This window comes from Podarcis gaigeae (assembly GCF_964106915.1).
Source record: "Podarcis gaigeae genome assembly, chromosome: 14".
NCBI classification, from domain to species: domain Eukaryota; kingdom Metazoa; phylum Chordata; class Lepidosauria; order Squamata; family Lacertidae; genus Podarcis; species Podarcis gaigeae.
Genome location: NC_139690.1, coordinates 39462677 through 39490628, shown reverse-complemented (window position 1 = coordinate 39490628; position 27952 = coordinate 39462677). Strand labels below are relative to the sequence as shown.

Sequence of the window (27952 nt, the reverse complement as noted above, 5' to 3'; positions counted from 1 at the left end):
TATGGAGCTCCTGGGCTGGACAAGACCCACCCCTCTCAGCCTCGCTGATGTGGTCCAGAGGAAATCAGAGCAACACGATTTGTACTACCTTGACTGCAGCAGTTGCCAGAAGGAAGCATATCAGGCACCATCCAACTGTCTTAGGGATGCCACTCTTGATGTGTGTAGGGTTTGCTCCTTTGTCATGGTCCCGTATACGGGCGGTTGAAGTCCCAGCTGAGGACGTCTGGACCAGGGCAAGATGGCGGGGTGGGAGCAGGAATAAGAGTCCAGAAGCCAAGGGTCCAAGGGTCAGGAAGCAGGGAGTCACGAAGTCAAGGGTCTGAGGGTCGAGAAACAAGGAGTCAAGAAGTCAAGATCCAAGGATCTGGAAGCAAGAAGCCAAATGCAGCAAGGCAGAAAACGTGTTGCTGTGGCAAAGAGCCGAAGGGAAAAGCTGACCTTATATCCCTTCCCGGCTCTTGCCACGAGGTGGAGTGAGTTACCAAGCGGCCTCACGTGTGAGACCGCGCCTTGGCTCTTCAGAACAAACTTAGGAGGGCCCCAGTCCTGCAAAGCCCTACCAGTCACAGAGCCTGGCTCCTGCACGCACTCCTGACATCCTTAGTCTCTCCTCCTCCTGAAGATATCCTGCAAGGCAGCGGAGGTTTAGGATCAGAGTTTCCTTCTCCTAGATGGGCTACCTTCCCAGGTGGACGAGCCCCATCTGCCCCTCACTTCCCACTACAGCATATGAAGAAACTGCCTTCTTGACTGTTGGGCCCACGGTTGGTATAGTAGGTGCACAAAGCACTTACAAATTTGAAAATAAGGGACCAGCAGCCTGGAAAATAAAGGATCAGCAGCCAAAATAAGGGATCAACAATTACTTTGATAAAATACATATTTTGTTGCATGCAAATGGCTTTAGATACCTATTAGGTAAATTACCATATAGCATATATTCAACACAAAAAACAGCAACAATTTGTTGTTGACAAAGGACAGCTGGACATAGAAAGGGCCCCATTACCTTCAGTAGCTTATTTAAGGGACATCATCAATAAGGGACAGCAGTGGGACATGGCGCTGGAATAAGGGACTGTCCCGCCAAATAAGGGACGCTTGACAGCTATGGCACAAAGTACAGTGGATGGAGCATGGCGTACCCCCACCAGAGTTACTACCCCTCCCTTTACACCCCATACACCCCACCTTTGCAAAGGATCTGGAAGAAAAATGCACACTACCTGTCAACATGCCAGAGTCTCTCACCACATTCAGAACAAGCCATGTATTATCTTTACTACCCCAAATTTTGCACAGGCAACCATCCAACCTTCCTCTACTACAAAGGCAAATTTCAAATCAGTCCACGGAACCATTTTTAAATTATAAGCGCTAGTACTATAAGCCCTTGCCCCAGTTTCCCATTATGATGGCGGAATGCGATTCAGCCTGCTCACCCTTAACTGAGACCACCACTGTGGTCCCCTAATCACAGCAATATCTGCAGACTCAATAAAGATGCATGGAGTAGTTAAAGCACTGTTTCCCTATCAAGTCTGCTCATGCTGTCGAATTAAAAACCTGCTTTGCAAAGGGGAAGTCAGGCCATTGTGTCAGGTACATTGGATTTTTAAATAATTTTTGTAAGTTTTTTTTAATAAAAAAACCAGCAAAAATAATTTGAACTTTCCGTACAAACTTTTTTAAAAAAAAAATCACAAGAAAGGCTAGCCCCACTTTTCTCCCTTTGCAACTTTACGTCTTTCTGTTTAGGTTTATCTCAAATTAACATACTCTACTTCTTAACCTGCCGAGTCCCTTTTAAGTTCAGAAGGCCAATTTGATATAATTATCTTTTAATACCTTACATCATCCATGCCAAGCCTTTCTGGACAAATCCCCATTTGTAATCAGAGTTTGTGATCCCTGCAACTTAATTTTAAATTAAATTGACAGGGCAATAACTTCTCCTGCTGATAGAGACACTTCAATACTTCTCCGTCTAATTCTTCTTCGGCTGATAAAAAGTTGTCGGCTCAGAGGTAAACAGCAGTTTGTATTTCATTACAAACCAATCTAACAGTGGAATTCTGCATTTCTGAGCCTCTACTTAGGAGTTTCACAAAAGGGGAGGGGAAGACCAAAGGGATATATCCTTTAATTAATTAAAGTTGTGATAGAGGGGACCTTGTCATTAACCTTAATGACTTCTGAGAAACTTTGCTGCGTAGAACATTTTCATGCCCATTTTACAGACAGGAACAAGTGGAGGTTTTAAAGACAAGTTGGGTGGCCATCTGTGATTCCTGCATTATTGCAGAAGGTTGGACTAGGTGATCCTTGGGGTACTTTCCAACTCTACAATTCTTTTATTCTAATCTGCTTTCTGTTAGATCAGCATGCTGGGCTAGAAAGAAGCATAGCTTATGCCCTGGTTGAATGGCGGAGAGAGGTAGAAGATTGAAGTCATTAATGAAATAGAGGGGGAAACCACTCAAAAAGAGTAGGAGTGTATGCCAACCAGATGGGACAAGAAACTGCATCTGTGTGTGTGTGTGTGTGTGTGTGTGTAGCACACACATGTTGTTGTCCAGTTTTCCTTCTCAGTGCATATTTAACGGCTTCAAATGAATGAAGACAATGGAACTTGTCCAAATCGTTGCTGATTTATTGGAAACCATGCTGACTTATAGGTTGGATTTAATTTGGTGTCTGTGCAGGTGCAAAAGAAGAAAGAAACTTGAAAGTGGCTATAAATAGCTGCTGGGATTTTTTGTTTTTTTGCTATTTTTCAACATCACTTTTCCTGGATGTTGTTTTGGCAAAGGCTTCAGAAGATGCCGAAAGGCGTGTTTTGAAATCAAACGGCTTCAGGCACCAGATGAGAAAGGAGCTATAGTCCTTCTTTGGGGAGCTGCACGTTTTCCCCCTTCCTCTTTCAACTGGGATGATTGGAAACTGCCTTTCAAGACAGTTGGGTAAATTTTGATCAGAAATAGTAGTCAACCAGATGCCTTTGTTGGATAAATTTAAAAGGGGTTCCTAGACCAGAAGTATCATTCCCAGCAACCCAAAAGAAAAGGAGGCAGACTCCAAGTGAAAAGAAAGGACTTTAATGAAATATAAGTGCACACAGAGACAACTTCAAAAATAAGGAGGAGGCTACAAAGAATCTCATCCAAAGTGATTTGCACTCCCAGATTACACACATGGTTTTTGTTCACCAGTCAAAGGATTACAGCACTCTTAACAGTTGCAACCCAATGTGATCGCCCTGATCCAATCAAAATCTTTTGGCTCTTCATTTTTTCAATGTCTTTCTTCATTAAGACTTTGACTAATTTTCCTGTTCATTAAATGTGTTCCAATATCTTCTTTCATCTGTCTACAAAACAGTTCAAGATTAATCACAATTGCCATGTCTAGCCAATTCTCTTTTCATGCATACAATGGCCACCATAGATTCTATTCCAACACTTTATTCTTTTCAGGGTTCCAGAATGACTATTTACCACATAACAGTACCTAAAAGCAGCTAGTTCTGTACTGTAAAAGGTAGGCAGGCCCAGGCCTTTTCACTTTAGCTAGGCCACAGGCTCAAAAGAAAATGGAATCATCAAAATGATACATTTTTATTAAATTACTATTTTCTCTATCACCTCTGGGAAGCCCTTGAGCAGGACATGAAGGCATCAGCACACACACAAAAAACACAATTGCTTTGTTTCTGTGTCGTTTGCTTCTCTCTGCTTTTTAAAATATTTCTACATTTCTCCAGGTTCATGGGCTTTGAAGAAGTGAGTCTATGAAAAATGTTCCCCATGGAGGATTGAAGAGCTCTGGATTGTTTGTTGTTGTTGCTGCTGCTGTTGTTGTTAAAGCATAGCAATAAATTTTTTAAAAAGAATAAAAGTTAAAAGTTTTGCAGAAACCCTACATTGTTTTGCTTTAACAACAGAAACAACAAAAAGGGGATCTGCAGGCAGCATTCTAGGCAGCCTAGAATTGTAGGACCTACTGGAGTTCTGCAAAAGCCCAGAGGAGGCATAAACAATACCAGGATAGATATAATTTTGGTGTTAAGCTGCAAAGTTTTTGAAACATGAACAGGCAAGAATATACACAAGGCAGCCAAGTACAAAAGAGAAAGTCAAAACCCACCATTGTCTCCCCTGTCACATATTATGGAAGAAAGTGAATCACTTAAACATATAGTACAAAAAGTCCCTAGACTTAATTGTCTGTAATTTGATATGCTTAATCCATACTAGGGGCGTCCCTGTGCCTCTAAATTTCATCCACTTTGGCAAAAAGGGGGAAAAATAAGACTGGGTGTTCTTTTGTGTGTGTGGTTGTTTTTAGAGTCCCCATGATAGTGAATGGAAAACACAGAATTTTGCTCCATGTGTAGTACTTTAGAACCCAAATTACAGACTGAAGGAGAGGGACCGCCTTTCCTGTTATGCCCCACGGAGGACCTTACGGTCTGCAAATAACAACATCCTAAAAATTCCGGGCCCCAGAGAGCTTCATGCTCCAGCACCAGGGGTGGAGAGAAGGTGGGGGCGGGGGGCGCATCCTGGGGCGGGGCGTGCTACCTGCGGGGGTGGGGCGCCCAGCGCAGGTGGGGGGGCAGCCACAATGGCACCCTGGGAATCGCACTGCAGGGGGCGGTGCGCTCCCCCTGCACTCCTCTTCCTCCGCCAGTGCAGAGAGATCAGACTGGCCTTGACCAGAGCCAGGGCCTTTTCGGCCGTGACCCCGGCCTGGTGGAGCGCTCTGTCACAAGAGACCAGGGCCCTGTGGGATTTGACATCTTTCCGCAGGGCCTTCAAGACAGAGCTGTTCCGCCAGGCCTTTGGTCAGGGTTCGGTCTGACTCATTTTCTCCTTGTATAAGAACAAGCACAAAGGAGGTTCCCAGCCGCTCACAGGTGCTCACAGGTTTCAGTGGAAACAGTTGGTAACCGCCTTTAATTTTAACCTGAAGATTACCACTTGTCCAGTTTTAATTTTAATTTGTTTGAATTAATTGTGAGATGTATCTTAATTTATTGATCACTTGTTTTTATGCATTGTCTTACTTGTATGAGGTTAGCCGCTCTGAGCCTGCCTTTGGCTGGGGAGGGCGGGATATAAATAAAATTAATTATTATTATTATCATTATTATTATTATGAGTTTTTTTTAAAAAAAAGTTCACACATATAGGGTGAATCTTGGCGCCTGTGCAATCCTGTAGCATATAGAACTGAACATAGCTGCTGTCCCACCTGACACAATGCAGTGGAAAGACATCACTCATCATTATGGCTTTTGTTTGAATCGGAGTCTTTGCTCTTCTTTGAATAAGTGATACAGCGACAATCATCTTTTACAGTGCCGTTATATCTGTGACAGGACAAACTGCACAGATAAGCACCTGTGAGTCACCTTTGCAGCACAAGCCTCCAAATTGGCTTTGATGTGTTGTGAGTGATGAATTGGAATATACTGCACCAGCCAGACTTAAGATTGCAAATATTGAGTTGATTTACATTCCTGCTGTGTACCGCAAGCTCGCCTCTTTTTCTCAACAATGAATACAGATAGCTTAAATTCCAAACATGGGCACCCCTTTTCCTCAAGTCCCCTCTCCTTGAGTGATATTTAACATACATTATCAGAACTGTTCTTTTGTTGAATCATAAGAAGAGGATGCTCAAGATTTAATGTGCTCTTCTGATATCTTTCTTCCCTTTAGGACTAGTTCACCCATGCAGTGATGACCCCAAATCTTCAACATGTGAATATCCCCCAGGGCAGTGCATGTTTGCCTGCACTGGTGTGGAAGACAGATAATTTGTTCCCCCATTTACTTGGATGCAATGACAGTGGGAAGAGATTGTGACAACCACCATGGTACGACATCCTAGACCCTAGATACTGCAATGACCTTGTGTGACAACATCCAAGGACACCAGTGGGACCAAGGGGAAATGTTGTTCCCATGGGTCCCAGGATTTATGGATGCTGCTGCAAGAAAGCTTGAGGACTCAGTTTCAGCATCCTGACCCTCATCCAACTATCACTGTTTCCACCCACTGGTTCAATACCAACACAGCTTTATTTATGTGCAAAGTGAGCCTCCTCACCATTGATCTGGTGAGGAAGGGTGGGGGGAGGTTGATGGAGAGGCCTCTCCCCACATGCTAGATGCAGCTTTGGCCCTGATTTTTATTCACCCAGGCCTTTGCACCATAATTGTCAGCTTATCATTTAGTAGGGTGGTATTTAGTACCAGGGATACGGGTGGTGCTGTGGGTTAAACCACAGAGCCTAGAGCTTGCTGATCAGAAGGTCGGCGGTTGAATCCCCGCAACGGGGTGAGCTCCCGTTGCTCAGTCCCAGCTCCTGCCCACCTAGCAGTTCGAAAGAACATCAAAGTGCAAGTAGATAAATAGGTACCGCTCCAGCAGGAAGGTAGACGGCGTTTCCGTGCGCTGCTCTGGTTCGCCATAAGCGGCTTAGTCATGCTTGCCACATGACCCGGAAGCTGTGCGCTGGCTCCCTTGGCCAATAAAGTGAGATGAGCACCGCAACCCCAGAGTCGGTCACGACTGGACCTAATGGTCAGGGATCCCTTTACCTTTACCTATTTAGTAGGTAAGGTCCGTATAGTTAAAGCCATGGTTTTCCCAGTAGTGATGTATGGAAGTGAGTGCTGGACCATAAAGAAGGCTGATCGCCGAAGAATTGATGCTTTTGAGTCCCATGGACTGCAAGAAGATCAAACTTCTCCATTCTTAAGGAAATCAGCCCTGGGTGCTCACTGGAAGGACAGATCCTGAAGCTGAGGCTCCAATACTTTGGCCACCTCATGAGAAGAGAAGACTCCCTGGAAAAGACCCTGATGCTGGGAAAGATTGAGGGCACAAGGAGAAGGGGACGACAGAGAATGAGATGGTTGGACAGTGTTCTCGAAGCTACAAACATGAGTCTGACCAAACTGCGGGAGGCAGTGGAAGATAGGAGTGCCTGGCATGCTCTGGTCCATGGGGTCATGAAGAGTCAGACACGACTAAATGACTAAACAACAACAACAATTTAGTAGGTAGGTCTTATTGGCTAGTAGATAAGTACTGCGTGACCAGGTGGCAACAGCCCCAACCCCCAGGGATCATAAAGAAGGAATAAAGACTCTGACAACGTTATATGGAATTAAAATTAGGCCACAACTTTATTAAACTTCCAAATGTAGGAAGACCTTGGCTTAGGCCTTGGGTGTGTATCCCTCCCAGCCCCCCAGCCAGGGGGAACTGGGGTACATCAGGGTAAATGGGATATTGAGGTGCTCTGCAAGAGTGTAGCAGGCAGCCAAGCCCATATCCCCACACTCAAGGTAGTTCACTTTAACCCCTTTAAGAGGGGACCCTGGAATCGCTGCCGCAGAGGGGTGAATCACCACTTCACACCCCGCCCATTATAGGGAAGAAAAGACTAAAGGATTCCACCCAAGGCCATAACAGCCAAAGTTGTGACAAATTGCTACAGAGAAGACAAACCCTGCCAATGCAGGAAAATTTCTTCCCGGTCCTTCAGCAGCAACCAGTCAAAGACCATAGCAGCACCCCCTAAACAGGAAGAAAAAGTTAACCTCCAAGCAAAAAATATTAAACAAAGGAAGGGTGAGGAGGGTGAATCTCCAGAGCTGACTGCCTGGCTATTGTTGGCTCCACTCCCTATTTATAAATGGGGCTGGCCCCACCTCCCAGCAAGAAACTTGATTACTGAGGCTGGGCGTGAACCTCCAAAAATTAACACCGAGAGGCAAGCCAGCCCCTGTTTGCCAGTAAGCTCCCTGGGAACTGTAGCACCACGTGTGAACCCACAAAGGGCACCCACAATGTAAAGTGTGAGTGCTCATTATCAGGAAACATTTTAGGCTTCTTTTTACTCTTGTTTTTCAACTGTTCCCCCATGAAGTTCTACTCAGAGTAGAATTGGAATCTACACTAGACCAAGCTAGACCAATGTGTACCAATGAACCTAAACTAGTCACACTCATTAATTTCACGAGGACTGTTCTCAGTAGGACTTGTGTTGGTGACAACCCAAGAGTTGAATTAACTGATCAGCCCCCCTTTTGCTTCTCACCTCCAAAGTTTCCCTGCAATGATATGACCCTTGTACTGAAACACACTGCTGCTCAAGATATTTCTCCATTACTAGTTTTGCAATAGTTTTCCCACTATTCCCGTAAGTGCATTTGCAACTGAGGATCCAACCATGGAATTGTTCAATGGGTAAGTCAGACTGGCAAATGAGCCCATAATCCATGAGAACTTCCACCAGACTTCTCAAACACAAACAATTGCCCAGTAGTCATATGGTGATTGTATATTTTCTCTTGTGGCCCTTAAGTGGATGCAGCAAGCACTTTTCACTAAAAGAGAAGAAGCAGCAGCAGTAACTTGGAAGAGGCTAAGCTGATAAAATGATGCCCTGCAGACAGAGAGTTAAAAGTAGCCAAATGACTCAAAGGACTTTTAAAAAAGAGAGAAAAGCCTCCAGCAGAGAGTTTCTTTGACCGCTGAGATTCATCCTAGGAAGCAGGAAAGGAATTTTAAGGTTTGATGTTCAGCAGTAGGGAAGCCTGGCATCTATATGAGAAATGCACTCTATCAGAAGGTATTTGAAATCAGAATGCAGACCTGGTCTTTTTTCCTTTTTTCAAAGTTTATCTCCCGTGGGGACTGGAAGAGAACCCCCCATTTGCAGACAAATTGCTTGGGTGAGAAGCAAAGCTGTGAGCAGAGGAAAAGAGCCCTCTGGGGGAAGAAAAATGAAAGGGAGATAAAAGTAGAAAGGGAATGGATGTCAAGGAGCGAGGTCAGAAACATACACAAGGATGAAGAAGCTCTTTCAAGAGATAGCATGAGGGGCCCCTCATTTTTCTATTGCATATAACAGCTGGGGGATGTCATCAAGATTCATCTTTCCAGCCGTGGTGGCTGGTGCTCAATGGAACTGCCAGGGCAAAGGCCAACCAGAGGCAGAACCAGAGCCACTGATAGGCAAAGCCAAGTAATCCTAGTTTTGCTCCCTCCCATCCTCCTGTCTGAGAAGCATTGCAAGGGCAACACAAGAGTCCAAGGAACAGGAAGCTGAAAGGCAGTGTCACCCGCCAGACCGGCTGTAAGAAAGAAGGTAGGTAAGTGAGGGGTTGGCTGAGGGTGGAGTGAGGGGTGAGCAATATGAAAATAGGCCTGCTGGATCAGGCCCATAGCCCATCTGGTCCAGCATCCTGTTCTCACAACCAGATAATAATAATATAATAATAATTTATTATTTACCGGTATACCCCGCCCATCTGGCTGGGTCCCCCCCAGCCACTCTGGGCGGCCTCCAACAAAACACGAAAATACAATAACCTATTAAACATTAAAAGCTTCCCTAAACAGGGCTGCCTTCAGATGTCTTCTAAAAGTCTGGTAGTTGTTTTTCTCTTTGACATCTGGTGGGAGGGAGTTCCACAGGGTGGGAGCCACTACCGAGAAGGCCCTCTGCCTGGTTCCCTGTACTTGGCTTCTCACTGTGAGGGAACCGCCAGAAGGCCCCCGGCGCTGGACCTCAGTGTCTGGGCTGAACGATGGGGGTGGAGACGCTTCTTCAGGTATACTGGACCGAGGCCATTTAGGGCTTTAAAGGTCAGCACCAACACTTTGAATTGTGCTCGGAAACATACTGGGAGCCAATGTAGGTCTTTCAAGACGTGAGTACACTCCCTCTTTGAGCTTTCCAGAACTGGTTTCAGCACCCTAGTGCTGTAGCTTTTTGCTGATTGGCTAGCCACAGAGGGGAGGGGAACAACACTTTGAGGGGGGAGAGAATAAAAGGAGTGGTTTCTTTAAAAAAAATTATTAGCAATTTCAACATAAGAAAATATCAAAACATATCCTATTCATAATTTCCCCCCTCCCCCCCTCCCCATCAAACCCTCCCACCCCGGAGACTTCCCTCAGCTCCTCTCTCTGATTTCTCCACACATATTATTCTCTGCATATTGTAAAATTGTATAAATCTTTATATTATCTGTCTTACGATGTTAATAAATTTGTTTCTGTTTATTCAAAACCTGCCAAGGAGTCCAGTCCATTGTGTTGTCTTTTTAAGTACCGTATTTTTCGCTCTATAACACGCACCTGACCATAACACGCACATTGTTTTTAGAGGAGGAAAACAAGGGAAAAAACATTCTGAATGAAACAGTGGATGTATCATTTTTGGGCTTCATGCTGTGGCCACATACATGTGATCTGATGGTGAATTTGGGATGACCCAATGCAAAGATCCTGAGAATCCCTGTGGATCCATGCTCTGTAACCACGTTTTTGCACCATTGCAGCCCCAGGCAACAGTGGGTGCGTGATTTTTTTGGTGCAGGCTGTAGCCATGGACATGCTATGTGATCTGATGTTGAATTTGGGGTGACCCAATGCAAAGATCCTGAGAATCCCTGTGGATCTATGCTTTTTAACCACGTTTTTGCACCATTGCAGCCCCATGCAACAGTGGGTGCGTGATTTTGGGGGGGCAGGCTGTAGCCATGGACATGCTATGTGATCTGATGGTGAATTTGGGGTGACCCAATGCAAGGATCCTGAGAATCCCTGTGGATCCATGCTTTTTAACCACATTTTTGCACCATTGCAGCCCCAGGCAACAGTGGGTGCGTGATTTTTTGGTGCAGGCTGTAGCCATGGACATGCTATGTGATCTGATGGTGAATTTGGGGTGACCCAATGCAAAGATCCTGAGAATCCCTGTGGATCTATGCTTTTTAACCACGTTTTTGCACCATTGCAGCCCCATGCAACAGTGGGTGCGTGGTTTTGGGGGGGCAGGCTGTAGCCATGGACATGCTATGTGATCTGATGGTGAATTTGGGGTGACCCAATGCAAGGATCCTGAGAATCCCTGTGGATCCATGCTTTTTAACCACATTTTTGCACCATTGCAGCCCCAGGCAACAGTGGGTGCGTGATTTTTTGGTGCAGGCTGTAGCCATGGACATGCTATGTGATCTGATGGTGAATTTGGGGTGACCCAATGCAAAGATCCTGAGGATCCATGTGGATCCATGCTTTTTAACCACATTTTTGCACCATTGCAGCCCCAGGCAACAGTGGGTGCGTGATTTTGGGGGGGCAGGCTGTAGCCATGGACATGCTATGTGATCTGATGGTGAATTTGGGGTGACCCAATGCAAAGATCCTGAGGATCTATGCTTTGTAACAAACCACATTTTAAGTGGGGAGGGAAGGAAAAACACAGAAGGGACAAGGAGCAGGAGAGGGGTGTGCAGAGAAGCAGCTGGCTAAGAATGCAGGAGAGGGGTAGGGAGGAAAGGAAGGCAAAAGTTTTCCCCCCACCCAAGCCAGCCAGCCAGCCATCTCTCTCTCTCTCTCTCCCTCTCTCTCTCCCTCCCTCCCTCCCTCCCTCGCTCCCTCTCCCGCTCCCTCCCCCCCTCTCTCTCTCCCTTCCCCCCTCTCTCTCCCTCTCCCCCAGCAGCACCGGAGCTTGCCTGGAGGGGAGGGGCTTTCCCTGCTCTTTGTTCCGTTTCAGCAAACACAGCAAGGAAACAGAGAAGGGTGGGCAGTAAGACCCTGAGGCAGAATGCAGGAAAGCAGCCGCTTTCTCTTTTCAAGTTTCGCTTCTCTGTGCAGCGTGCAGCCCCGCGATTTGATTTTTGCTTGATTTTTCGGCTCCAGGGACCACACATTCGCTCTATAACACGCACAGACATTTCCCCTTCCTTTTTAGGAGAAAAAATCTGCGTGTTATAGAGCGAAATTTACGGTAACTTGTAAAAAGTTCCCATTCTTCTTTGAGGAGCGGTTTCTGAGGGAGAGGGTTAGGTAGGGTTTGGTTTGGAGAAGTGGCAAAGGTTCAGGTTAAGAGATAGGGCTTGATTGGAGTTGGGAGTTAGGGAGTGAGATAAGGAGAACTGGTTCGGAAGGAAGTTAAACATATGCACTGAGGAGATTATCCATAGCGAGAGGACAGAGCCTCACAGCTTGGATAAGGAGACCGGCCTGAGGGTCTGGGAAAGGCATACAGACAGGAGTGTTCTGGGAGGGGTGTGACTGAACCGGGAGAGGTCGATCTTGTGGGAATACAGGCTACCTGGGTCTCAATATAGCCAGGAGGGGAGAGTTCTTCCAGGTACAGAAGACTCCCAACCCAGTAACAAGGGGTGAGGTGACCGCCTGGGTCTATTAAGCCATTTAGAAGACCTCAAGTGTGGGATTGTTAACAGTGTGGGTGACAGAAGAAGTGCCCCTCATTCATTAACCAAAGTATTAAGGAAGCGGTGTTGCAAGCATTTAATTGTAATATCTAAGTGACAGAAACTGAGTTGAGCATTTTACCATCTATTCTAGAAACCTGAATGTTTACCACCTGAAGTGTAACAGCTGATTTTTCATAACTGACGTTTAAGAAGAGTCGTGCCCGTGTTTAAGCCTGAGACATCGTATAGTTAGCATAATCACACTGCCCCACACAGAAAAATGCTTCTGGAAATGAACTGACATTTCTCTTATTTTTGGGAAACAGCTTATTCCATGTCCATGCACTTTGAGCCTGGGAGAAAGCTCAAATTGGAAGAAAGAAGGTTGACTCCAAAATTATCTACATCTCCCTGGATTTTAGAGTTCCTTCCTAATTCATCCAGTTTCCAAAGCAGAACATTATGGAGTGTTCATACCCATCCCAGCCCTGGTTTCTTAGATAAAAAATTGTGTACAGTATACTCAGCATGCACCATTTGCTGCAGGTTTCAGTTACTTTATGCCTCCCCATTTCTGATAAACCCAATTAAGTTAGATCACATTTTTATTGCTTATGGCCAAGAGCTGTTGCTTAAAAAAAACAACTCCAAGATGTATTGCACAAATCACATTTACAAATTTAAATGCTGTGGATACAAAAACAGAGGGGGAAAAATGGTAGGCATTGTAAAAAGCAGCAAAATTCACCACCACCATCAAATTAGGGAATTACAATAGCTACTAGAGATGATAGCAATCTATAATCTTCAAGTTTCAAGGCAGCATGATGCTGAATAATAGTTTCTGTGGAGCAATGGTAGAAGAGGGTTAATGGACTCATGTCCTGCTTGGGAGCTTCCAGGTTTGGGAGCTTGACCAAGATGTGGAACATCTGGTCTAGATGCTGGTCTAGATAGGCCTTTGAATTGATCCAGCAGAGCAATTTTTACATTCTTAGTAAATGTGAACCAAGCTATAGGAGTCATTTGGCCCATACACACCATACACTAAGAGTTGTATCCCATGAAAATTAATAGATATGACTTGCTTAGGTTCATTCATTTCAATGGATTTACTCTGAGTAGGATTTAGTTGGATGCAACCCTAAGTGCATATAGGATTTTAGCCTTAGGGTTGTATCCACTCAGGTGTACTCAGACCCATTGAAATTAATACATCTAAGTTAGTTATGCCCATTCACTTCAGTGGATACATTTCAAGGAAGGCTAACATTGGATAAAGCCCTTACCTTGAAGTTGGTGTCGTTGAACTCAGTGGGCTTACTTCCAAGCAGGCCTCCGTAGGATTACATTTTAAATGACTGAAGTATCTGCAGATGCTTTGCACATGTGAAAACAGAACAAACATCAGACATGGAACTTTCAGTTCAGGCTACATGGAGAAGTAAGCTTTGAAATGGAAACAGATCACAGTCAGCTGGCAAACACAGCAAGTGACAGGATTCTGAGCATGTGTGCATCATGCTTTCTGCATGAGGGCATTATTCCATTTGAATTGGCACAGTTAAAATGGAATGTCCAGACACACTCTTAAGAAGCTGCTTTATAGTGAATCAGATCATTGGTCCATCTATTTCTGTAATGTCTCCATGGTTTCATATCTCTCTCTCTCTCTCTCTCTCTCTCTCTCTCTCTGTGTGTGTGTGTGTGTGTTTGTGTGTGTGTGTGTGTGTCCTCTCTCCCATACCTACCTAAAGATGCCAGGATTGAAACTGGGAACCTATGCCCTACCACTGAGCTATGGCCCTTTCTTGTTCTTCTGCTTCCCATATGAGTGTTTGATGGCAATGACAGATTTACTTTTTGTTCTGGCAAAGATCAAACACAAATTTGAGATTGCTCTAGAAAAGTGTGACCTTCACAATACTCAGATAATTGGTCTCACAAGCACCAGCTTTTAAAAAAAAAAATAACATCCCAGCAGTATTTCTTGCCTAATTGCAATGAAGTCCGTCTCTTCTCTACCTGAGAGCCCTGGGGCCTCGGAAATGTGTGATAGCCTACAGGCAGCAGATGCCAGCTAATTCAAGCATCCATCCCCACATTATGCTCTTCTTCTACCTGCCTTTAATGTGTTTGCATATAATGCAGAGTCCAAAATCCTGTAATATTAGCAGGGGTGCAAAACTACAGTTGTATAAATGGGTGGGGGGATATTTTTCTGCCTGTAGGTCACATTCCCTTCTAGGTGATCTTCTGAGGGCCACACACCAGTATCCAACATTTCTCAGTTGAAAATTTGTTGTTGTTGTTTAGTCATTTAGTCGTGTCCGACTCCTTGTGACCCCATGGACCAGAGCACACAAGGCACTCCTGTCTTCCACTGCCTCCCGCAGTTTGGTCAAACTCATGCTGGTAGCTTCGAGAACACTATCCAACCATCTCATTCTCTGTCGTCCCCTTCTCCTTGTGCCCTCCATCTTTCCCAACATCAGGGTCTTTTCCAGGGAGTCTTCTCTTCTCATGAGGTAGCCAAAGTATTGGAGCCTCAGCTTCAGGATCTGTCCTTCCAGTGAGCACTCAGGGCTGATTTCCTTCAGAATGGATAGGTTTGATCTTCTTGCAGTCCATGGGACTCTCAAGAGTCTCCTCCAGCACCATAATTCAAAAGCATCAATTCTTTGGCGATCAGCCTTCTTTATGGCAGATGAAAACAGGGACATCCTATTTTACCCCCGGAAGCTTCTCCCTCATTTGATCTTGCCGCAGACATAAGACGTCATATACACATATACATCTGTCACCTTGAGCCAATAACAACCTCAAAGGATTGTTGTAAAGGAAATAAATGTGCTAAGGAAGGGATCGTGTACAATACCTTCAACAGATAACTGGAATGAAATAAAATTTTAGCAGTAAGCTGCCTTGAGCCCCTGTAAGGGAAAAGGAATAAAAATAATAATGGAAACTGTGAAAATGATCAGGAACATACCAGAGAGTATATCCTACTGATCTTCGTGCGGCTTACTTCTGAGTAAAAATGCTCAGGATTACAGTGTAATGCTGCAGTCTTTACTCAGTTACCTGGGAGCAAGCTCCATTGAATACAGTGGAACGTACTTCTGAGTAGACAATGTAAGCCTCCATTTATAGAAAAGGAATAAACACTCTATGGGTTTCCTTAAAAATGTCTGGCTACTGAAACATTGCAGTTAAAGAATCTGAAGTGGACTGGTAACATTTTCCTTCAAAATTATATGCCAGAGTCACCATTTCCTTCATTTGGTGCAGGTATTTTATTTTCAGTATAAACAGGACACAGTTTTTGCACCTACACACAAACACCTACCTACCTACCTACACAAAGGACGGTGTGTCCTGATTTCTCCATCACTTTAAATTGTTCTCCAAGACATGGAGGGGAGGAAAAAGGAAAGCCGGGACATTCTGAGATCACATCAGAAACCAGGACGGCTTCTGTAATTCCAGGACTGTCCCTGGAAAATTGGGACACTTGGAGGGAATGCAGTAGTGAGTTGGGTCAGAGTCAAATGTGGTTGGTGCAATAAATGTATTTTTTTACAGTAGGGTAGTTCACACAGAGACTCTCATGCACCTCTATCTTCCATCCAAAAATGCAAGAGACAGGATCAGAGTTCAAGGACACATTCCGGCCAGGCAAGAACACTCAGAGTGTGATCAGGGCCAGTGTAAGGTATAGCCTAGAGAAAGAATGTGTGTGACCTGAGGAGAGTTCTGAGGGCCAGACAGAGAAGTCCGAAGAGCCCCTTTGGCCCCTAGGCCTGAGGTCCTCATCTCCTAATATAAAAGCCACAACCTAGAACACACATTAAATTCATACTGTATAAATAATGTGCTATGTTTTTTCCTTTAAAATCCCTATACAGTGGTACCTCAGGTTACATACGCTTCAGGTTACATACGCTTCAGGTTACAGACTCCGCTGACCCAGAAATATTACCTCGGGTTAAGAACTTTGCTTCAGGATGAGAATAGAAATCGTGTAGCGGCAGCACAGCGGCAGCAGGAGGCCCCATTAGCTAAAGTGGTGCTTCAGGTTAAGAACAGTTTCAGGTTAAGAACGGACCTCCAGAACGAATTAATCACATGATACAAAATGGCAGAGAAACGTGTATCCTGTTATTATGGGCAAGGATCGGGAGTCTGTGGCCCTGCAGGTGTTGCTGAACTCCAATTCCCATCCACCCCAGTCAGCCTAGTCAGCAGTCAGGGATGATGGGAACTGTGGTCAATGAATATCTGAAGGACCACATGTTGCCCATCCCTGGGCTAATGAGTTGCAGCCCGCAGCTAAGAAAAGGATATAGATATGTTTTGCCCTTTAGAAAACAGGTGAGCAATCATTTTGCCTTGCCAGAGATGGGGATATTTGTAAAGCTGTCTTATAAGAGGAAGCATAATTGCAAGTTTCCACTTTAGATAGATGGGATTGTTATCATTGGAATTGCACTATTCTGTGAGGTTAGGCCAGGCTACTACTCTGTCATTGTAACAAGACAATACTTTACACCAAAAGGAAGCCTCAAACACAATTCTCTCATTGAAAGCTTATAAATGGTCGCTGAGGCAAAGCGTGGGCAAGGAAGCTTGGAGAACACCAACCAAATGGCCTAGGTCTCACTCAAAATTGATATGCTTTTTCAGAAATTCCTTTGCTACTTCTACGACTTATGAAAATGACATTTGTATAGTGCAGAGACACCAGTAAGAACATAAACAGAGAGCTGCTCTATCAGTCCAGCACCCCCCCATTTTTTTCAAACAGTAGACCACCACCTTGAACTCCACATACATTCAGTGCCATGACTTTACATCAATAATAATAATAATAATAATAATAATAATAATAATATATACCCTGCCCATCTGGCTGGGATTCCCCAGCCACTCTGAGCTGCTCCCAACAGAATATTTAAAACACGATAAAACAATAAAAACATCCCTAAACAGGGAAGTCTAAAAATTAGATAGTTGTTTATTTCCTTGACATCTGATGGGAGGGTGGTCCACAAGGCAGGCGCCACTACTGAGAAGGCCCTCTGCCTGGTTCCCTGTAACCTCGCTTCTTGCAGTGAGGGAACCGCCAGAAGGCCCTCGGAGCTGGACCTCAGTGGGCAGAACAATGGTGGTGGAGACGCTCCTTCAGGTATACAGGACCGAGGCCGTTTAGGGCTTTAAAGGTCAGCACCAACACTTTGAAATGTGCTCGGAAACGTACTGGGAGCCAATGTAGGTCTTTCAGGACCAGTGTTACATGGTCTTGGCGGCCACTCCCAGTCACCAGTCTAGCTGCCACATTCTGGATTAGTTGTAGTTTATGGATGCTTTTTCTGCCTGTTGGAAAGAGATGCCAGCATGGATATAACTGAAATAAATAACTTATTATAAGGTGGGGTGGGAGATCTCAGCCCTGGAGCCCAAAAGATCTCTGCACACCTTTTCATTTCACCCTCAGGACTCTCAGTGGCCCTCTTCCACCCCCAAGTGTTTTGCTTGGCTGGAGTATGTCATTAAAACCCCACAATGTCCTTTGCTTGACTGGATGAAGGATAGAGAAGGATGTTTGTGAGAGTGGAAATGCTCCTACTGTGCACAGGTAAGAGTAACACATTGCTTTGCCAACTTTTGCATCTAGTCCCACTTACCACTGGCATGTGGCCCTCACAAGGTTCCCCGGAAGGGAATGTGGCCCTCAGGCTAGAAATGGTTCTCCATCACTGGAGAGAGGCTTTTGCTGAAACCAGCAGGGAAGCACGCAGGGCTGATCATTTACCATGCACGGAACAAACATTTACAGTCTTTTTATAAGGATCACCCCAGAGTGTAACCTTGCTGTGGATATCCCCTCCCTCCCTGCACTCTGCATATGTCATCCCATATGGGCTGGTGAGTCTCCTCCTAAGGATAACTATTTTTGGCTCACTTAATTTTGCTCCAGGCGGGATTTCGTATTTAGCTTCCATATGGCTGGTTTTGTTGTTCTCCAAACCAAAATTATACCGCAGCTGACATCATCATCGGCATTTTTCCACTCTCCTTGTCCAAGACACCCCAAGGCATGAACTCAATTGGGATATAAGTTTCCCCTCCATAGAGTTTGCATTTTTGGCAGAACTGTGAGAAGAAGCTTCTTGTTGCTCATTGTTTGCTTGACACATTTAGGCTGAATGTGTTTGCTAAGAGTCTCGCGAACCAGATCAAGAGAGCTTTAAACTAAATCCTGAGGGGGAGGGAGACAATATTACAAATGACACCTGGTACTGGGGATAATAGCATCATTGATGTACAGAAAATTGAGGTGGTGCTCCAAAAAACTGCTAACGGGCAGGAAGCTACAAGAAGGAAGCAGCTGAAGGTAATGACTCATGGTTTCAGTTATCTCTATACTAATGTACAGAGTATGGGAAACAAGCAAGATGAATTTGACCTCTTAATATGGAATGGCAAATCTGACCTAATAGGCAGTACTGAAAACTTGGTGGGACGAGACTCTTGATTGGAATGTAGAAATTGAGGGGTGTAACCTATTCAAAAGAAATAGATCAAACATGAAGGGAGGAGTAGCAGCATTATATATAAATAACGTGTGCACTTCTGAAGAGATCCATGACAGCATGGCACCAGCCCTTTCATTAAAAGCGTTCAGTTCCCAAAAGCCTGTTGGAACAAGAAAATCAACAAGGAAGGAACAAGTCTAACTTCTCAAGGGAGGAAGATCCATAATCTGGGAGCAGTTCCTGAGAAGGCCTTCTCCCACTACCCTATCAAGTGTGTCTGAGGGTGGCAGAATATGTAACTGAATGTTATTATAAGTTACCTTTGTAGGATGTATATCTTGAAAGGTGGATGTAGTTAGGGAGTCTGGAGCAGCTCTAATTACTAGATGCAACACAGCCAGAGGTGTCTGGGGTCACAAGGGGTTGAAGGCCTGTTTATATTTTTGCAGCAAGGTCCTAGCAGAGACTCTGTATCCAGTGACCTAGAGCTGCCCAAACAGCATGAAAGGGAAACTTTTGAGCCACTGAGAAGGCATCTTCTCATGCTTTGTGCTGATTGGAGCAAATCAGAGTGAAAGGGACAAGAGTCAGGCACTGAGGATTGGCTCCTAGGGTCATTCTGGAGAAGGTGTGTGGGAAGAGCACTGAGGAGGAGTTGTTCTTTGTGCTGCAAAGCTAAGCATCCAGGAAACCTGAGGTGTTTCAGTGTCCAAATTCTGTTACCTACAAATATTAGATCTAGCTGAAAGCTAGATACATCATTGTGATACATCCGTAAGATTATTATGGTGTAATTTTAAGATTGTTGTATAATCTTAGAAGCTTGTATAGTCTTAAAAGAGGGCATGCCTGTGACTATTATGAAGGGACCCATTTCCGAATTTGCCACCACGCTAGTGGACACAGCTGGGTGTAAACACAGCTGTGCCAGAGGCAGCATTGTTTGGCTGGAAGAGCAGCCTGAAGACATCAAAGCAGCCCTCACCTGTATGGTAAGGTGATGATGGGGGAGGAGGAAAAAAAAGGGGGGGGGAACAGAGGCAGAAGCAACCTTAGCAGCAGCCAGCAACAATGGAGCTATAAGGGGAATGTTACCTCAGTCTCAAACGCAGCAAATAAAAGCTGAGTTGAAGCTGACTTAAGGCAGGGAAGGACTAAAATAGAGAGCTGTGAGTGTCAGAACTACACACCTCTGGGCACTGGAAATACACTGTGGGGAGGGGAAAGGGTCTGTAAAACTTTAGATGATTAAACCTGTACAGATATAAGCCTCACAAGAACCTTATATTGAGAAGAGTCTCAGACCACCTTTGCAGCAGACAGAGAGACCCACCAAGGGGAGATTTACACCATACAGTTATAGCGCTTCCATAGAATCATAGAATTGTAGAGTTTGAAGGGACCCCAAGGGTCATCTAGTCCAACCCCCTGCAATGCAGGATTCTTTTGCCCATGTGGAGCTTGAAACCACAACTCTGAAATTTTGTTTGTTTGTTTGTTTCATTTATATACTGCCCTATACCTGCAGGTCTCACGCGGTTCACAGAATAAAAATAAATATCACAAAATATAAAACCACGTAATCAAAACAACAACCCAATAACCTCCCCCCCCAAAAAAAACCCCCACACACCACATTTTAAAAGAGCATAGGATTAAGAGATTAGGAGCCTCATGCTTCACTGACAGAGCTATCCCGGCACATATAAGCCAACAGCTTCCTCAAAATAATCCCAGGAACAGTAGTTTGTTAAGGGTGCTGAGATTGTAGCTCTGTGCAGGGAAAACTATACTTCCCAGGCTTTTTTGAGCAGTGTGTTTTGAATGTATGTTATGGATCTGCCCTTGGAGGGCCACATTTGTTTCCCTGGCCTAAGATTTCCCCGTCTCTGCTTTTCTTCATTTCATGCTCCTCGTGTGTCTCTCTCTCTGTGTGTTCAGTGTGTCCCAGTCAGACTCTCTTGGAATCACTTACTGTTTAAAATTTTGCTGCTGTTGTTGTTATGGCTAGCTTTAGAGAAGGAAACTAATTTCAGAAAGCAAGACAGTTTAACAGAAAAAGCCTGCAGATAGATAGATAGATAGATAGATAGATAGATATATATTTGCTTTCGTAGATTTTCACGGGTACAGGAATGCAGGTTTTGGTGTCCTCGGGTGTCTTCCCGTGTAAAAGTTGGGGTGTCTAGGCGACGTTTCGACGAGGTCTCACTCGTCATCTTCAGGCTGGTGCTTTCGGCTTCTTGTTACTGGAACAGAGCGGGATCTCAATGTTTGAGTTCCTATAAATACTGTAGAGGGGGTGTGGTGTCTAGCCTCCAATGTTCTGGGCAGAGAGGAAGTTCCCAGGCTAGTGTGCCTTTTCTTCTTTTGTTCCTTAATTACTTGAGAGATACCTTGAGTGATTTCTTGAGTGATATCCTGAGTACCACTTAGGTGGGTCATTAGGTGTGGATTAGTTGCTAAAGTCTTTGTGTCTTGACCTCTTGAACTTTGTGAAGAGTTTTCCTGAGAAGATGGCTGTATTGCACTTAGTTGTGCTTTGGTTTGGCTTCGTGTATAGGGGCGAGCTGTGGTTTTGTGGCTTGTGTCAGCCAGATCTGTGTAGGGATTGCAGGGGGGTGCAGCATCCGGAGGTGCCACCATGGATTGGCTACTGGATGGTGTCAGTAATTCATCTGTGGAGAGGGTCTGGGTTTGGGTCTGGTGTGGTTGATTGGTGTTGGCGTTCTGTGTGCCTCTGGATCTGGTGTCAGTTTTTGTGGGGAGGGCTAATTTCCAGATGTCTGGCAAGCGGGATGTGTCGTCACGCTTGTTCATGTTGTGAGGGTGTTTCTCTATCTCGATGGCTTCCATGATTATTCTCTTGTGGTGATGTTCCGTGTTAAAGAGCAATTTGGAATCTGCAAAATTAATTTCGTGTCCTGTTTCTTTCATGTGTTGGAAAAGAGAGGAAGTTTTTTCTTCTTTTTTGACGGCATTCTTGTCAATAAAGAAGCAAAACCTACATCCTAATGACCTACTTGTGAGCTTCGATGTTGTATCTCTCTTCACACAAGTGCCCATTAATGAAGCCTTGACAGCTATTCAAAACAAATACAATCCCCCCGAATACATCTTGGACCTGACCAACCACTGCCTAACCAACACGTACTTCATCCACAATGGACAAAGATACAAACAGATAGAAGGAGCACCTATGGGATCACCCCTCTCACCGGTCATCGCAAACCTGTACATGGAACACTTTGAAACCAATGCTTTAGACAAGTCAGAACACAAACCCAAACTTTGGCTCAGATATGTTGACGACACCTTTGTAATTTGGCCACACGGGAAGGAAAAACTGGATAGCTTCCTCACACATCTCAACAACTTACACCCCAAAATACAATTCACTATGGAAATAGAAGCCAACAACCAACTTCCCTTCCTTGACGTCCTAATCTACAAAAAACCTGATGGCTCCCTAGGACACACTATCTACCAGAAAAAAACACACACCAACCGCTACTTACATGCACAATCACACCACCACCCTGCACAAATAAACTCCGTAGCCAAGACTCTCATCTCCAGAACCAAACGCCTGGCTGACAAAGACCACTTGACAACTGAGTTACAGAATCTCTCAAATGTGTTAATTGCCAATGGATACCAGCAAAACAGGATTACGAAGCTAATCCAAAAGGAAACACCCCCCAAAAACCAAGACACAGAAGAAAACAATGGCATGGCCCTCCTTCCTTATATCAAGGGCACTACAGATAAAATTAGCAAAATCCTCCATAAACACAATATCAAAACAGCCTTTTGCACCAACCAAAAAATAGCCAATATCCTCAGAAACCCCAAGGATAAAATCCAGTTGGAAAACCAAGGGATCTATGAAATACCCTGCAAAGTCTGCCCAGCCACGTACATTGGACAAACAAACAGACGAATAAATGCACGTATCGCAGAACACAAGAATGCCGTCAAAAAAGAAGAAAAAACTTCCTCTCTTTTCCAACACATGAAAGAAACAGGACACGAAATTAATTTTGCAGATTCCAAATTGCTCTTTAACACGGAACATCACCACAAGAGAATAATCATGGAAGCCATCGAGATAGAGAAACACCCTCACAACATGAACAAGCGTGACGACACATCCCGCTTGCCAGACATCTGGAAATTAGCCCTCCCCACAAAAACTGACACCAGATCCAGAGGCACACAGAACGCCAACACCAATCAACCACACCAGACCCAAACCCAGACCCTCTCCACAGATGAATTACTGACACCATCCAGTAGCCAATCCATGGTGGCACCTCCGGATGCTGCACCCCCCTGCAATCCCTACACAGATCTGGCTGACACAAGCCACAAAACCACAGCTCGCCCCTATACACGAAGCCAAACCAAAGCACAACTAAGTGCAATACAGCCATCTTCTCAGGAAAACTCTTCACAAAGTTCAAGAGGTCAAGACACAAAGACTTTAGCAACTAATCCACACCTAATGACCCACCTAAGTGGTACTCAGGATATCACTCAAGAAATCACTCAAGGTATCTCTCAAGTAATTAAGGAACAAAAGAAGAAAAGGCACACTAGCCTGGGAACTTCCTCTCTGCCCAGAACATTGGAGGCTAGACACCACACCCCCTCTACAGTATTTATAGGAACTCAAACATTGAGATCCCGCTCTGTTCCAGTAACAAGAAGCCGAAAGCACCAGCCTGAAGATGACGAGTGAGACCTCGTCGAAACGTCGCCTAGACACCCCAACTTTTACACGGGAAGACACCCGAGGACACCAAAACCTGCATAGATATATATATATATATATATATATAGATATATATATATATATATATATATATATATTTAAGCAGCAGATGTTCCTGTGCTTTGCCCAGCTGTAGAGTGTAGAATCAAATTCTCAAACCTGTACACTTGCCATGGCGACTCTTGGCACTTGAAATGTTTTTTTCCCATTAATTGACCAAACCTATCCATTAAATGTTGCACCCCAATTTCTTTTTTTAGTAGTACTTCTGTAAAAAAAAAAAAAAATGAAGATGGCAAATGCTTCCTGACTTCTTACAAACACACGCACAGCAGGAATGTCTCATCTAGGATCAAACAATATTAAATCAGGGGTACAAAATCTCAGGCTCGGGGGCCATGTCTGGCGCTCCAGGCCTCTTTGTTTGGCCCTCTCAAAAAATGGTGTAGTGGTCTGGGGTTGTGGGTGGTCAAAGACACCCCTGGAAAAGATTCTTCAACACTTTCTTAAAGATTAGGTAAAGGTAAAGGTAAAGGACCCCTGAATGGTCAAAGTCCAGTCAAAGGCAACTATGGGGGTGTGGCGCTCTTCTCGCTTTCAGGCTGAGGGTGTCGGCATTTGTCCACAGACAGCTTTCCAGGTCATGTGGCCAACATGACTAAACCACTTCTGGCACAACGGAACACCGTGACGTAAACCAGAGGGCATGGAAATGCCGTTTACCTTCCCACCACAATGGTACCAATTTATCTACTTGCACTGGCATGCTTTCGAACTGCTAGGTTGGCAGGAGCTGGGATAGAGCAACGGGAACTCACCCCATCATGGGGATTCGAACTGTCAAGCTTCTGATCGGTTGGCGCTGTGGTCTAAACCACTGAGCCTCTTGGGCCTTAAAGACTTGAGGTTGTTCTAGGGAGGTTGCTCTATGGCTGTTATATGGTTATAGAGGTAAGCAGCGGTTCCTTGATTTGGGCCTGGAAGCAAATAGGCAACCAGGGCAGGCCCCTTAGGATCAGTGTAATATGATTACATCTGGCTACACCTGCGGACTTTCTAGCCACCACATTCTGCACTAGTTAAAGTCTCTATGTCATCTTCAAGGCAGAGCCATGTACTGCAGTAGTCCAGCTGGGAGGTTACCACAGCATGGAATACAGCAGCTATCATTAACCAGGATAAATAAAACTCCAGGACTGCTGGAGTTTGTACATTATCAAGTTGATCTTATCAGAGTGCAGAAGTCAGGTTTCAGGAAGGCTATGGGGAATCTCTTAATAAGTGGGAAATATATTAACAAAGGTAATTTATTATCATACCTGAGAGAATTGTTATTATTATTATTTCCAAGATGAGCTTTAAAAAGCAATTAACCGCCAAAGTACCTTGGAAAGGTTGTTAGCCCCATGTGTCAAAAGCTTGGCTGCCTTCAGCCAAAATTACCACCCTGTTCAGCTGAAACTTTTATGTGTTTATTTAGACCATTTGAACACTGCTTAATATATATAAAATATCTCCATGTGGTGCGCAGAAAACTTAAAACAACAGCTATCACAAAAACGCACAATGTAACCGTCATTAAAAATTGCTAACAAAATGTGTACAGATAGAAGTTCCACCTTCCTAGTGGCTCATCTCCTCATCTATCAGCCTCCCAGCTCTCACCCAGAGCCCAAGCCATATGCACACAATACACACTCTGATGCCACCTTAAACAGTCAGGGCTTCCCCCTAAGAATTATGGGAACTGTACTTTGTGATGGTGCTGAGTGTTGTTAGGAGACCCATATACTCCTCCCAGATCTACATGCCCCAGAGTTGCCTAGGAAGAGGGATTGATTGTTAAACCACTCGGAGCTGTACGATATGCAACCAAACAAATAAGGAAGAATTCTCAAACGGGACCTCAGTCGTAGAACTTGACCACTGCAGTCCAAAGCAGAAACTAAGGGTTTGGCTACACTTCTGCTTCTCCCGTGCCTAGAAAACACGGATCTGAGCCTTTTCTCTTCTCCCATGCTGTTGAGGCATGAGTCGTTTGACCCACCGCTTTCCCCCAGGAAAACCCACTGTTTACTGCTGAATGTGAACAAATATCAAGCCACAGAGAAACCAATTGGCATTTGTTCCGATTCAGGGGTAAGCAGTGGGCTTTCCTGGCAAGACAAGTGTGGACAAGCACTAAGAGATAATGCTTTGGATCCTAAAATAAGATAGCTGCAGGAAGTTCACAGGAGGAAAGTTTCTCATCCCCTCCATCAGCTGCTGATATAAGCAAGGAACAGGCATAGATCCTCACAGGAGAAGTCCTCGGGCTTCATAAGGCAATACAAAACCAGGAGGATATGGGGCCTCTTTTTTTGTTCCAAGACCAAGCTTCTGCAGTTGGATTTTGGTCTGCAAAACTCAGAGGAAGTGTGGGTGAACGGAGGGGAAAGATGCAAGTAGGCACAAATATTGATATGGCACAACTTAATTGCTGGTCTCAAGGCACATCTGTTAAGGCACCAGACTTGGCTTTTAATTTCCCAGCTTTGCGGAACTTGAGCCAACGCGAGACAGCCTTAACTCTGGTCTTAATCCAGAAGGGATTTTTGGTGACTGAATGTACTAAAGGCCAAACTTGAAGGATTGCATGGGATATCCATAAACAGTCTCCTGGATATTAAAATGAACTGTGGAGGTTGTGCTGGAAATGTGTGTGAGAGAACTTAACTTTATCCCTTTCCTGGCACTTATTTGATCTAAGCCCACTGCTTTGCTTCTTTCCTGCTGGGGGCAAGGGGAGAAGAGGGGTTCCTGTATCTCATCTGTGGCCTTCCAGATGTTGTTGTACTCCAGCTCTCATTACAGCCAGCATAGCCAGTCGTCATGAATGATGTGAGTCCACCCTGTATTTTTACTTTTTTTATTTATTTGTTGTACTTATACTCCACATTTTCTCTGAGGAGCTCAAGATGGCATACATAATTCTTCCCCCCCCCCTCAGTTAATCCCCACAACAACCCTGTGAGGTAGGTTAGACAAAGAGGCAGTGACTGGCCCAAGGACATCCAGTGAGCTTTGTGGCTGAGTGGGGATTCGAACTCTGGTCTCCCAGGTCCTAGTCTGACACTCTAACCACTACACTACACTGGCTCTTTTTCCTTATACAGAGGAAAGAATAATTCTGAGCAAAGGGGGGCGGAAAGGGTTAAGCGGCGCCTTCCTCAACCCACACGTCATTCCTCTTCTCAAACTGGCATCTTACCAGTTAAAAATGAGAAAATATGTAGGAGTTTATAACATCACCTGCAAATCCTGAATAAGGCAGCTGCTGCTATGGAGACCAGGCTGTCTGAGGTCACCACTAATCAGCAAAGGTTACCAATACAGAGAGAAAAGTTCCCTGTGAACTTGAAAGTTTCTTTAATTATTCTCCACTTTCATTGTCGTCGTCCCCTTCCATTCTTTTAATCTTCCCTACTGAAGTAGCGGGTGGCACGAAAGTCTTTAAAAAGTCTAAGGGTCACATGTGTGGCTGCCATGCTGATTGCGAAGAAAACTATGTTCTTAAAGAAGTTGGGTAAAACTTGATTTGCACAAGATCTGAAGACTGCTCAGAAACAGCAGAGGAGCCATTTTCTTGGGTATTCAAATGGAACTTCCTTCTTCCTTGTTGAAACTGTAACCTGTATTATACTCCGGTTTCTCTTCAGATCCTATAAGCCCTTCACCAAAACCCCCAGTGTGTTTTGAAATAAAAATTAATATTATTTTTTAAAAAAATTGCTAGCTGTCCTCCACCCAATTTGAAATTATTACAGAGAAACCCATCTCTGTAAAAGCAGGACATCACCACCTCTTGCTTGGTTGCACCCCCAAGTGTGCTTCCTACGTGCATTCTTACGTGAGCACTTTGAGGTGTGCCCCTTTTTGTACACACAACATGCATCCTTTAGCTCAGTAGTCTTCGACCTTTCCAGGACCCAAGCATGCATTCAAGGACCCAGTTCTTATTCTTTTACCATATAGGGGGTGTATAGATGCTAGAAGAGGATATACTTATCAGATCTTGTCCTTTCTTCCTCACATTTGTGAGTTCAGCAGAGTGCACCCCTTTGCATCTTAAAAGGGAAGCTTAAATCGGCTAGTTTTAGCCTTTTCGTTTAAGTAATCCAGGATGTTTTGAGGCAGGTTGGATTCTCCTGGTATTTCCCCCTTCTCTCCCCCTTTAAAACAATAACACAAAGAGTCCTGTAAAAGGTAAAAACGACATTTTCTCACCCAGTGTTACTTGTTGAAGCATAACAAATAACAGCAACTTTGCTCAGACAGGCTTAAAATGGTAATCCAGATACAAATCCACACTTTAGTCTTACTTAAAATGGTGTCTG

At 44.6% G+C, this 27952-nt stretch overlaps 1 long non-coding RNA gene across 1 annotated transcript; it reads right to left on the bottom strand.

The window, feature by feature from the left end:
* Nucleotides 1-3085: 3085 nt before the first annotated feature.
* LOC310831399 lies at nucleotides 3086-27952 on the bottom strand. The gene is made up of 2 exons (XR_014557852.1): nucleotides 27843-27952; nucleotides 3086-3373 (listed from the first exon to the last, which is right to left on the bottom strand). It is a non-coding gene; the product is annotated as an uncharacterized lncRNA (long non-coding RNA).